The sequence below is a fragment of the Rattus norvegicus genome, chromosome 8 (genome assembly GCF_021556685.1).
Source record: "Rattus norvegicus strain SHRSP/BbbUtx chromosome 8, alternate assembly SHRSP_T2T, whole genome shotgun sequence".
Lineage (NCBI taxonomy): Eukaryota > Metazoa > Chordata > Mammalia > Rodentia > Muridae > Rattus > Rattus norvegicus.
This window is the reverse complement of record NC_141541.1, coordinates 69,217,377-69,226,989: the sequence shown is the minus strand read 5'-3', so window position 1 is coordinate 69,226,989 and position 9,613 is coordinate 69,217,377. Positions and strand designations below refer to the sequence as shown.

Here is a 9,613-nt window from a genome sequence, read left to right as displayed (position 1 = left end):
GGCCCCTGAGCTGGGGACAATGAAGGACAAAGCAAGCTAGAAGTCACATCAGGAAGTCAGATGGAGCTGCTGAGCTGAGTGTCTCTCACCACAGGCAGGGACTGCGTCCAGCTGGAGAAACAGGGCAAGTTCACAGCTCTGACTCTGTTTCTAGATTTGCCATTAGCATGCTGGGTCATCACCTCTCTGGGCCCCGAAGCCTGATTTATGTGGAAGGAGAAAGGAAGTAGCCATAGGCTCTGCCCAGAGTAAGTGGTAGGTGCTGTGTGAGCCACCTTACACCCTCCATCGTTAGTCTCCAGGGCAGCCAGGGCAGAGCAGTATTAACAATGGCACTAATGGGCGGGGGAGATGCTGAAATCAGTAAAGTGCTTGTCTTGCAAGTACAAGAACCTGAATTCAATCCCCAGAACCCATATGGACATGCCTCAGCAGGTAGGAGCATGTGGCACACAGGCCCGATAACCTGAATTTGAAACTGACCCACACAAATGACATGGTTCACATGCTCCTGTGCGTGCGCGTGCACGTGCGCACGCACACACACACACATACGCACACACACACACATACACACACACATACACACACACACACACACACACACACACACACACACACCTACTCCTTTGAATTTTATAAAAACATGAAGAGAAACTGAGTCCTGAGTTCCACAATGCCCATGCCTGGTCAGCTGCCCAGACATCTTTACTTTTCATGCCACAGAACTGTGGGTAGGACTAGTGGTTCTGGAGCAGAAAGCACTACATCGTTTCCAGAAGAAAGAGAATGAACGACCTTTGCTTCCTCCCACCCTGAGTGGCCCCCTATGGTATGAAGATTTCCATAGCTGGGTTATAGCCTCATGATTGTCAGGACGAGGGACAACAAGACCACAGCTTTGATAGCTCTAGGCCTGCCTTCTGCACCCTGCATGGCAGAGCAGGTCAGTTGGTTGCTTCTCTGTACAAGGATCTGGTGGCAGCAGAGTCCATGAGCTGAAAGGCCCGGCCTGGGGTAGGCTCCCTTTAGGGTCTCTGGATCCTCATAGAGCTGGGATAAGGAGCTTCTTGGGTCCAGAAAGCAGCTGGGAGGTCTTCTGGACGGATGCATGGGCCTGGGGTTGGGGCTACATCATCATTAAGCGTGAGAAAGGCAAGCAGACAGAAAATAAAGGGTTAGAGGTGAGAAGGATGGGACAGGAGGTGGGGAGATGGCTGGGCTGGTAAAGTGCTTGCCTTGCAAGCATGGGGACCTGAGTTCCATACCTAGAACCCACATAAAAAATGCCAGACATAATTTCTTCTCTGGGTTAGAGGTAATTAGCCTAGCCTACTTGGATAGCCTCAGGATAGTGAGGAAGCCTGGATCAAAAAAGGAAGTGGACTGTGCCTGAGAAATAGTAACAGAGCTTTTCCCTGGCTTCCACCGGTAAGGGAACACACACACACACACACACACACACACACACACACACACACACACACACAGAGAGAGAGAGAGAGAGAGAGACAGAGACAGAGACACAGAGAGACAGAGAGACAGAGACAGAGACAGAGAGACAGAGACAGAGACAGAGGCAAAGGCAGAGACAGAGATAGACACACACACATACACACACAGAGAGACAGACAGACACACACACACACACATATACACAATGCAGCAGAGGAATAGAGAAATAGACACACAGAGAGAAGCAGAGTGTGTGTGTGTGAGAACTTGCCAGAGAGTTGACAACCAGGGATAGGGGTCACTGTCCCCACTGACTCTCCTACCTAAAGGACAGAGACAGCAGGACAAATGCCACATTACAGAGACCAACTACCCAGGCCTTTCCTGAGCATTGTTAGGACACTACGCCCAGTAGCTGTAGGACACAAGGCAGAGAGGCGGAGCTGTAAGCCCCTCTGAGCTACTGTTGCCTTAGGATTGCCCACACCTTAGCACCCAGCAGAGATGAGTGGGTTTGGGCTGGGTGGCCCTTCACACAGCTCTAGGAGGCGAGTCAAGGACAGAACCTGTGTTACTGGAGGCTAGTGGGTAAAGAAGTCCTCCTCACCCCCGTTTTCATTTCCCTCCACCCCAGAGTCTCACACAGAGCCCAGGCAGACAGGAGTCAAAGTGTTTGTGATGTCCATTACCCAGTACTCCTTCCCACATATGTATGTTTTGGTTATCTTCCCAGGGGTCTACCTGCTCCCAGCTGACGTCTGTGTGCCTGACACCCTAAACCTCCGCCCCTTCAGCTTCTGCTCACCCCGCACGCATTGTCTCCTCCTGGAAGAAGAGCCAGGAACCTTGCCAGGTGGAAGTCCCATGTGGTCTGTGGATGGCCCTGCCCCATGGCGCTCAGGACGTGGTAGGGAAAGGAGTACACATGGAAATTCATTGACTTGGGGTGAGAGGAAGAAGTTGTAGGGGAGCTGGGTGTGGGGACAGGCAGTGGGGATGAGAAGTAAAGATGCAATGGGGACCCCGTGATCTGAGGGGTTGGTCTGGTGTGTGGTGTGGAGGGTATGTCTCGGGGTGCCATAGGCAGCCCAGAGGAGGCTCTATGTCTGATTCCTTACCCCTCAGTCCTTCAGCCAGGCCTAATGGTAGCAGGCAACACAGAGGGCACTTAGGTGCCAGAGCAGCCTCCTGCTCTGGGGCCAGGGCTGGTGCTGAGCTGCCTGTACTGACCAACAGACGCCACTGTGTCCCCATCTTCCATTGCTCATCCATCCATCTCTTGCCAAGGCCACACAGTAGAGGGGGCCAAGTTTCAGGACCCTTGCACACAGGCTGATACCCACTACACTTTCCGGTCAGGCTGGTGGAAAGCTGTCTAGCCTTTGGGGAAGTCTTCTCATGGGCACTGAAACAGTAAGGCAGGAAAGCCATCACCCCCTCTGTCAGAACCCCGAGTCCACGGCTGATTGCCCGGCAGTAATATCAATAGAATGTACAACCAAAGTGTGTTCTCTCAGCATCGGCATGTGAAGCCCAAGGCGTCCTGTGAGGAATCACACCCTGGAGGGCTGACAGGCTGTGCACAAAGTGTGGGAGGGAGAAGGTGGCTGAGGATTCAGCCCAACCAGTGAGCACAGGAGGAAGTCACACCTCGTAAGAAACCAAGTTTAGGGAACTGCTTGTCACTGTAATGGGCTTGTTGGAGGCCCCAGTGCCAGAGTAGGGCTTCAGAATCATGCCTGAATCCCCAAGTTTCCCGAGTTTGGTCTTGAAATCTTATTTCAACGCTAACTCCTGGCCAGGGTATAGGGCAGGCTGCTGTGAGATGCAAGGCCCAGTTCTAGCCAGGGAACTCCCATACTGCCCCAAGACCTATGTCTTCTACCTCCTCCCTGAACCTTCTCCTTCATTCTCTGTAGACTCCAGGCTCCAGGGTGAGGCTGGATGAAGGAGGAAATTGAACTGAGGGGCCCACTTCTTTCGCTAACTCGGGGTGGCTCCAAGTAAGTCCCTTAACCTTTCTGGGCCTCAGCTCCCTTTCCTATTAAAGGGAGTTTGCATTATGGTTTCCCAATGCTGAGCACAGCGGTAACTGGTCTCCAGTAGGGCTCAGCAAACTTTGGCTGCATTTATAAGCTGTTATAAAGCACTTGGCAGTGGTGTAGACACTCCACAAATAAGCACCACACAAGTGTAAATAATTATTAATTATTATGATGAGTAATCACGGTTATTGTCGATGATAAACGTGAGAAAAGCTACCCAAACACCAGCTTCCCCACTCAATCTGTCTGTAGACAGACATCACTCCTCAACCACAGATATTCATTCTGGGACCCAGAAAGGAAGCTAGTCACAGCAGACACACAGGGACAACTGCCCCTGCATCCTCGAAGCGCCCTGCCTGGGTACGTGGCACTCAACAAACCCATCCCTTCTGGGTGTTCATGGCCGGCGCCTCTTCAGCGTAGCTCTTTGGTCTCTGGGGTGTTAAGTATTTTGGATACTCGGTGCCCATGGCTTCCTTGAGCCCTGCTCCATGTACAAGAAGGCTGACCTGAGCTCAGAGCAGCCTGAAAGCATCTTGGATCTGCCTCTCGGACTCTGCTTCTGAGAGGAGGGCAGATGAGGAAGCAGAGACCTCTGCTTAGCCTGCAACTCCTTTCGTTATCTATGTTTATTTATTTTACATGTGCAAGTTCTTTGCCCGCATGCATGTGTGCCTACCATGTATGTCCTGGTGCCTACAGAGGTTAAACCGTGAAAAGGGGGCATTTGATACCCTGAAACTCAAGTTACAAATACAATTGTTACAAATGCAAATTGTGACCTACTGTATGGGTGCTTGGAATCAAATCCAGGTCCTCTACAAGGACAGCAAGTGCTCTTAACTACTGAGCCATCCAGCCCTGTGCCTGAAACTCTTACCACCATCCAGAACAAAGCCCACCAGCACCCAGTATTAAAAGTGCTCGCTTAAAATGGGGGCAGTGGTGGCACGGACTTTTAATATCAGCACTTGAGAGGGAAAGACAAGTGGATCTCTGAGTTTAAGGCTAGCCTGGTCTACAGAGTTCCAGGACAGTCAGCGCTACAGTGAGAAACCTTGTCTTAAAAAACGAAACAAAACAGAAATGTGTTCACTGCATACCTAGATGGGTAGGTGGATGGGTAGGTGAAAGGGACTGTATTCTCCATGTTTTTATTTTCCTGCATCCTCAGCTGTGGTCACCAGGCCTATTGGTAGGTTGCCATGTTCAGGGTCATTATCCCTCATCCAGTCTCAGGGCCAGGTACCAGACCAGAGTACCAGATCACCCCTATTTCTAAGAGTCCACTGAAACTACCCTAACTCCTCAACCTAGGGCTGCAATCCTAACCCTCCCAACAGTCTCTCTGCCTCCACCCCCACCCCTATAGAAAAGCTCTTGTCCATGTTCCCCTCACTTCTTCTGCCTCCTGTCTGGCCTGGTGCTTCTGTATATGATCCGATGTGGCAAGGCATGGTGTGGTTGGCATGCCTCTGCTCTGAAAATTAGGAATGTCTAAGGAGTTTGTCCATGGTGGTCAACCTTTCTTCGGATCACCATATGTGAAAAGGCTGTATCTTAAAACAAGGAAGAGGGTGAAAAGAAAGGAAGGAGGAGGGAGAAAGGAGGAAAGGGGAGGGAGGGAGAAGAGGGGGGAAGAGAGGGAGGGAGGGAAGGGTAAAGATGGCCTTTATGTTTCCATAGGGATCATGTAAACTATCACGACCTCCTGCTTTGAAAGAGGCCTTTTCCTGGAATGTTCTGGATGGGTTTATAAACAGTGATCATCATGACCTGTGCTCTGGGATGATGCTGACCCTTCCCAATGCAGAGCTGTTTTCCCTGCTGATTCTCACACCAGAAGGGGCTGACCTGCCCCTGGAATGGCTTTCCAGTCTCCTCATCTCCTCCGACAACATCACGCAGGGAAACACAGCTAATTTTAAAATGGCTGCTCTCGTGATGGACGAGATTAATGGATCTTGAAGAGCAGCCAGTGTACCAACTGCTCCTGCAGCCATGATGAAAGCTAATAATGTAGAAAATTCTGCCAATTCCTTTAATTCATGAATATTTAAGCCTGTGAAAAATCTGTCAGATTATATCATTTTTTCCTGGTGATTTTCCGCCTAAGTACATTCATGGCGGCCTGCCAGGTGCTCAAGAAACTTCAGTGGGAGTAAAATCATTCTTGTTGTTGGTACGGTGGGCCTCCAACTCACCTTCTTCCGGTGGATTTATCCCCGGTCTCTGGGCAGGAATCGGGTCCACTGAGGTTGTCCGCGACAGCCTCAGCATTTGTATCTCGGCCGGCTTGGATTCTTCTCCTAACCTAAGGCTGGAAGAGCCTGTCAAGATCATAGCTCATGGTTTTCAATTTGTGTTCTGTGCTACCCATAAAAGTAGGTGCCAAGGCCTCGGGCTCTCTAGGAGGGGTTTGGGCTGGAAAGGCTGGGTGGGTGGGGCTGTGGGATTGACACCTCATTCCATCAAATAGTCAGCTCTGGGCATCCAACAGCCTTCCCTAGAAAGACAGAGTACAAGTACGTTTGTGACCCTGCCTGGAAACAATGTCCCTCAAATCTCAAAATGGCAACAGAAAGAGAATCCCTCTAAGAGAATTAATTTGCTTACCTCACAGGACCCGAGCTGCCACACCCAGTCCCACTTGCCCCACCTGTCTCACTCTCTCCAGCACATCATAGCGAACCCAGTGTCACGTGTCTGAGGCAAACAGGAAGTGAGGTTCAGATAGGCGGAAGCTCCTAGCCACCAGGAGAAACCTTTCAGGAACCCTACAAAGACCAGAGAAACAATGAGCCTGTTTAGCCACTTAAGAGGGAAGGGAGGGAGGGAGAGGAGGAGTGGGGGACTGGAAGGAGGGAGGTTGGCCAATTTCAGAGATGATTATCATTCAGGGACTTGTTGGCTGGAGGAAGGAGGGAGCTGCTTTTTATAGGATCCAGTTCTGCGTTCTCTCCGGTTATTCTCCAAAAGCAAACCGGCTCTTCATTCAGCTGGCAGGAGAGCTAAGAGAACTGGGCAAGCGGGCAAGTTCTGGCGGACATGGCCCGGGTTCAAGGTTTGCTCCAGCTGGTCACGTCCTCACCAGGGCAGCGGGCCTGCCTGCCCACAACTTTATGCCAGGAGCCCAGGTCAGCTCTCATCTCTTAGGGGCCTGAGCCCATCCAAAATCAACAAGTCTTTTGTGCTCCTCCTTCGGAGGCTGTGTAATTACAGCAAACACGCATTGGCGGCACGCAGCCATGCCGAGGCGATTGTTGAAGTATCTCAAATGCACTTGGCATCGGGTCTTGGAGAGCAACACGAAGAACCACAGCTCCAGTTGGCTCACGCTGGCCAGAAAACAAGTGATTTCAGACGCTGTGAGTGGCATGCTGGCCGGGCAAGGACGACATGGCACTGTTCAGCTATTTTCTTGATAATAGGCTGCATCTTGCCACCAAACTACCCAATGGATTCATAAGGCAGGGCCTTAAAAGTAAATAGGACAGGCCCTCTGTGCTGATGTCCAGTAAACACATCAGACTGTCGACAAAATGGGGCCCTGCTGCTTCCCTGGGTGGTTTCAATTTTCCTCTTTTTGTGTTCTTGTTTGAAAACTATAAAAGCATAAAAGTGAAACCATATACCATTCCCCCCAGTAGGTCTGTTCCCACAGGCAGCCAGAGAACGGGGATGGATGGACTGTGGGGGTGTTAGGTGAGACCCAGCCACATTGTCCATCTGAGAATCTATTCGATAGATACTGGGCTCAAACAAGGTCCTGAGCAGGGACTCCTCAGATCAAAGCAAGGGCTCATGGAAAGGGTAACCAAGAGCTGGTGACAGTTGACTGTATGATGGGGACCCAAATGCTAGCTTAGGTGTGGCTTGCCGCAGGATTAGATAACTCTGTGAGGGGACAGCTTGGTCTTGGGGCTATGTCCCTGCTCTGTCTGATTCCAATGCTCATCCTCTCAGTGTTGACCTTATCCCATGCCTCGGCACTCTGTGAATGTGCTTTGAGTGTACAGAGTATGTTACTTGTGCTTTGGGGAATGATTAAAACGTATGTGGTCTCTGCTCCACCCACTAGCATAACCAGAGATAGCATTTAAGCTTGGGAGGTGGACAACTGAAGATGAATTGGACAACTGGTCATCTGGTTACACTGTGGTAATGCTTACAAGGAGGGCTGGATGATCATAGCAGAGGAAACTGACTTGGCCTGAGAGAGGTCTATGAGAGGTGGTAGAAATTAGTGGGCAGAAAGAAAAATAGGATCAATAGCCCTAGAGACAGTAAGGTAGAATGCTAGGGGCTGACAGGTTGGGAAGCCTGGAGTACTCATTTGATGTAGTTATTTTGGTGGGGAATCTTGTGGGGGCCTTAAAAGCCAAAGACTGTTGGAAGGTGTTTACCTCAATAGAAAAGAGCTGGCCTTGGTGGTTTTTAAAAAGAGGTAGAGTTGGGGTTGGGGATTTAGCTCAGTGGTAGAGCACTTGCCTAGCAAGCACAAGGCCCTGGGTTCGGTCCCCACCTCCAAAAGAAAGAATTTAAAAAAAAAAAAAGAGGTAGAGTCAGGTCTTGGTTACTCTGTGAACTGTGAACAAGAAGGGCAGGATTCCAATAACCCTGAGTCAGGGACTTCCTAATAAAACACACTGTTAAGGGCAGTTACCTAATGCTATGGCAAGGGTACTCTGAGGAGCCCATTGGTGACTTGGGTAGCCTCAGGATTAGGACTGTGAGTTTATAGCTCTAGAAATCCCACTCAGAGGGGCAGAGTGGCCAGGCTGACTGTACAGCAAATGAACGGCTTTTGGTTTCTACAGCTCTCAGTCTCTGACCCTCTCCTCACCAGGTCTCTGATGCTCCAGGAAGGACCCAATACCTGGCCAGGGCCAGACCTAAGTGACTCTGAAAGCCACCCACTTCCTCTTCCCTTTGAGTAGTCTCCATATTCCCTTCAAGCCTGCTGTAGAATTCTGCTTGGCCAGACCTCCTCTGGTCAGACAGTTGTCTTGCTATCTTTTCTTCTTCCTGCTGAGCTGGCCAGAGGGGTTCTGGGTCTTTCTGCCATGACACAACCCCAACCTGACTCTCTCATCTCTAGTTTGAGGATGGATGAGTTAGTCAGAAGAGCAGTATCCTACAGGGTGGAACTTCATGGAGAATGAGGACACAGAGTTGGAAATCAGTCTCTACTCCCTCCTCCCTAGTAAGACCATCTTGGGAAAGGCTATTGTCTGCTTTCCATAAAGACAACCTTCTCCACTAATCTGCCTCTCTTTTCTCATCTTCCCCCTCCTGCACCTCCTTCTCTCCCCTATCTTCCTTCCTCCATCATCTTCAATGGCAACTGGACCTAATACCTTCTGGCATCGCCTTCAGTATCTGGTGCTAGGCTGATCACCTGGCTTTTGGACCACTGCCTGATCCTCCCCAACCCTGACAGCAAAGAGAAGACCCAGATGTGACCCTGCAATAGGTTAAGGAAGTTGCTGGATCCCTGTACTTTGAGGGGCACCAATACCCAATACTGGCCCTCCTACTCCTTTGCCATGAAATACCCTCAGGGAATGGCAGGGGTAGGATAGTATCCTGGGATCCCCAAGAGCTTCCAAACAGACACCATCCTCAGAGCATCATAGCCCACTCTGATTTCTAATCCCATCTTGCAGCTGAGACAATGCAAGTCTAGAGGGAACTGAGTTACCCCATGGGAATGAGAAGCTCAACCTCCTTCCTGTTTTACATCCTGGGTTACCAAGGAACAGGGAAGCTGGACTCATTCACCAGCTATTCTATGCCCACCAGACCATACTATCCTGCAGAGATCTGGCCTCAGAAGCAAGCCTCTTTATCCAGTACCCCCTCTTAGCAGCCCTTAGTAAGACCAGGTTAGAGATGGAGCCAATCAGACCCACAGTCAGCTCCCAACGACATCCAATAGCAGCCACAATTGCTTCCCTCCTCATGTTGCTAGGACCCCAGGATATCTGTGGGCATCCACTTGGGAAATCATTATCAATGAGGATTTAATGACTCTCACTCTTCTCACAAGGTTTTCTGAATCTTTCTTGTCAGCTCCGGGCAGGAGTCCCCTCCCGCCCCCAAACATC

The 9,613-nt window shown here is 50.4% G+C and overlaps 1 long non-coding RNA gene across 1 annotated transcript; it reads right to left on the bottom strand.

Annotated features, from left to right (window-relative positions):
- Window positions 1-669: 669 nt before the first annotated feature.
- On the bottom strand, window positions 670-5,868 carry LOC691000 (hypothetical protein). Its single transcript, NR_144437.1, is given in 2 exon segments — window positions 670-1,129; window positions 5,708-5,868. It is a non-coding gene; the product is annotated as a hypothetical protein LOC691000 (long non-coding RNA).
- Between the last annotated feature and the right edge of the window lie 3,745 nt (window positions 5,869-9,613).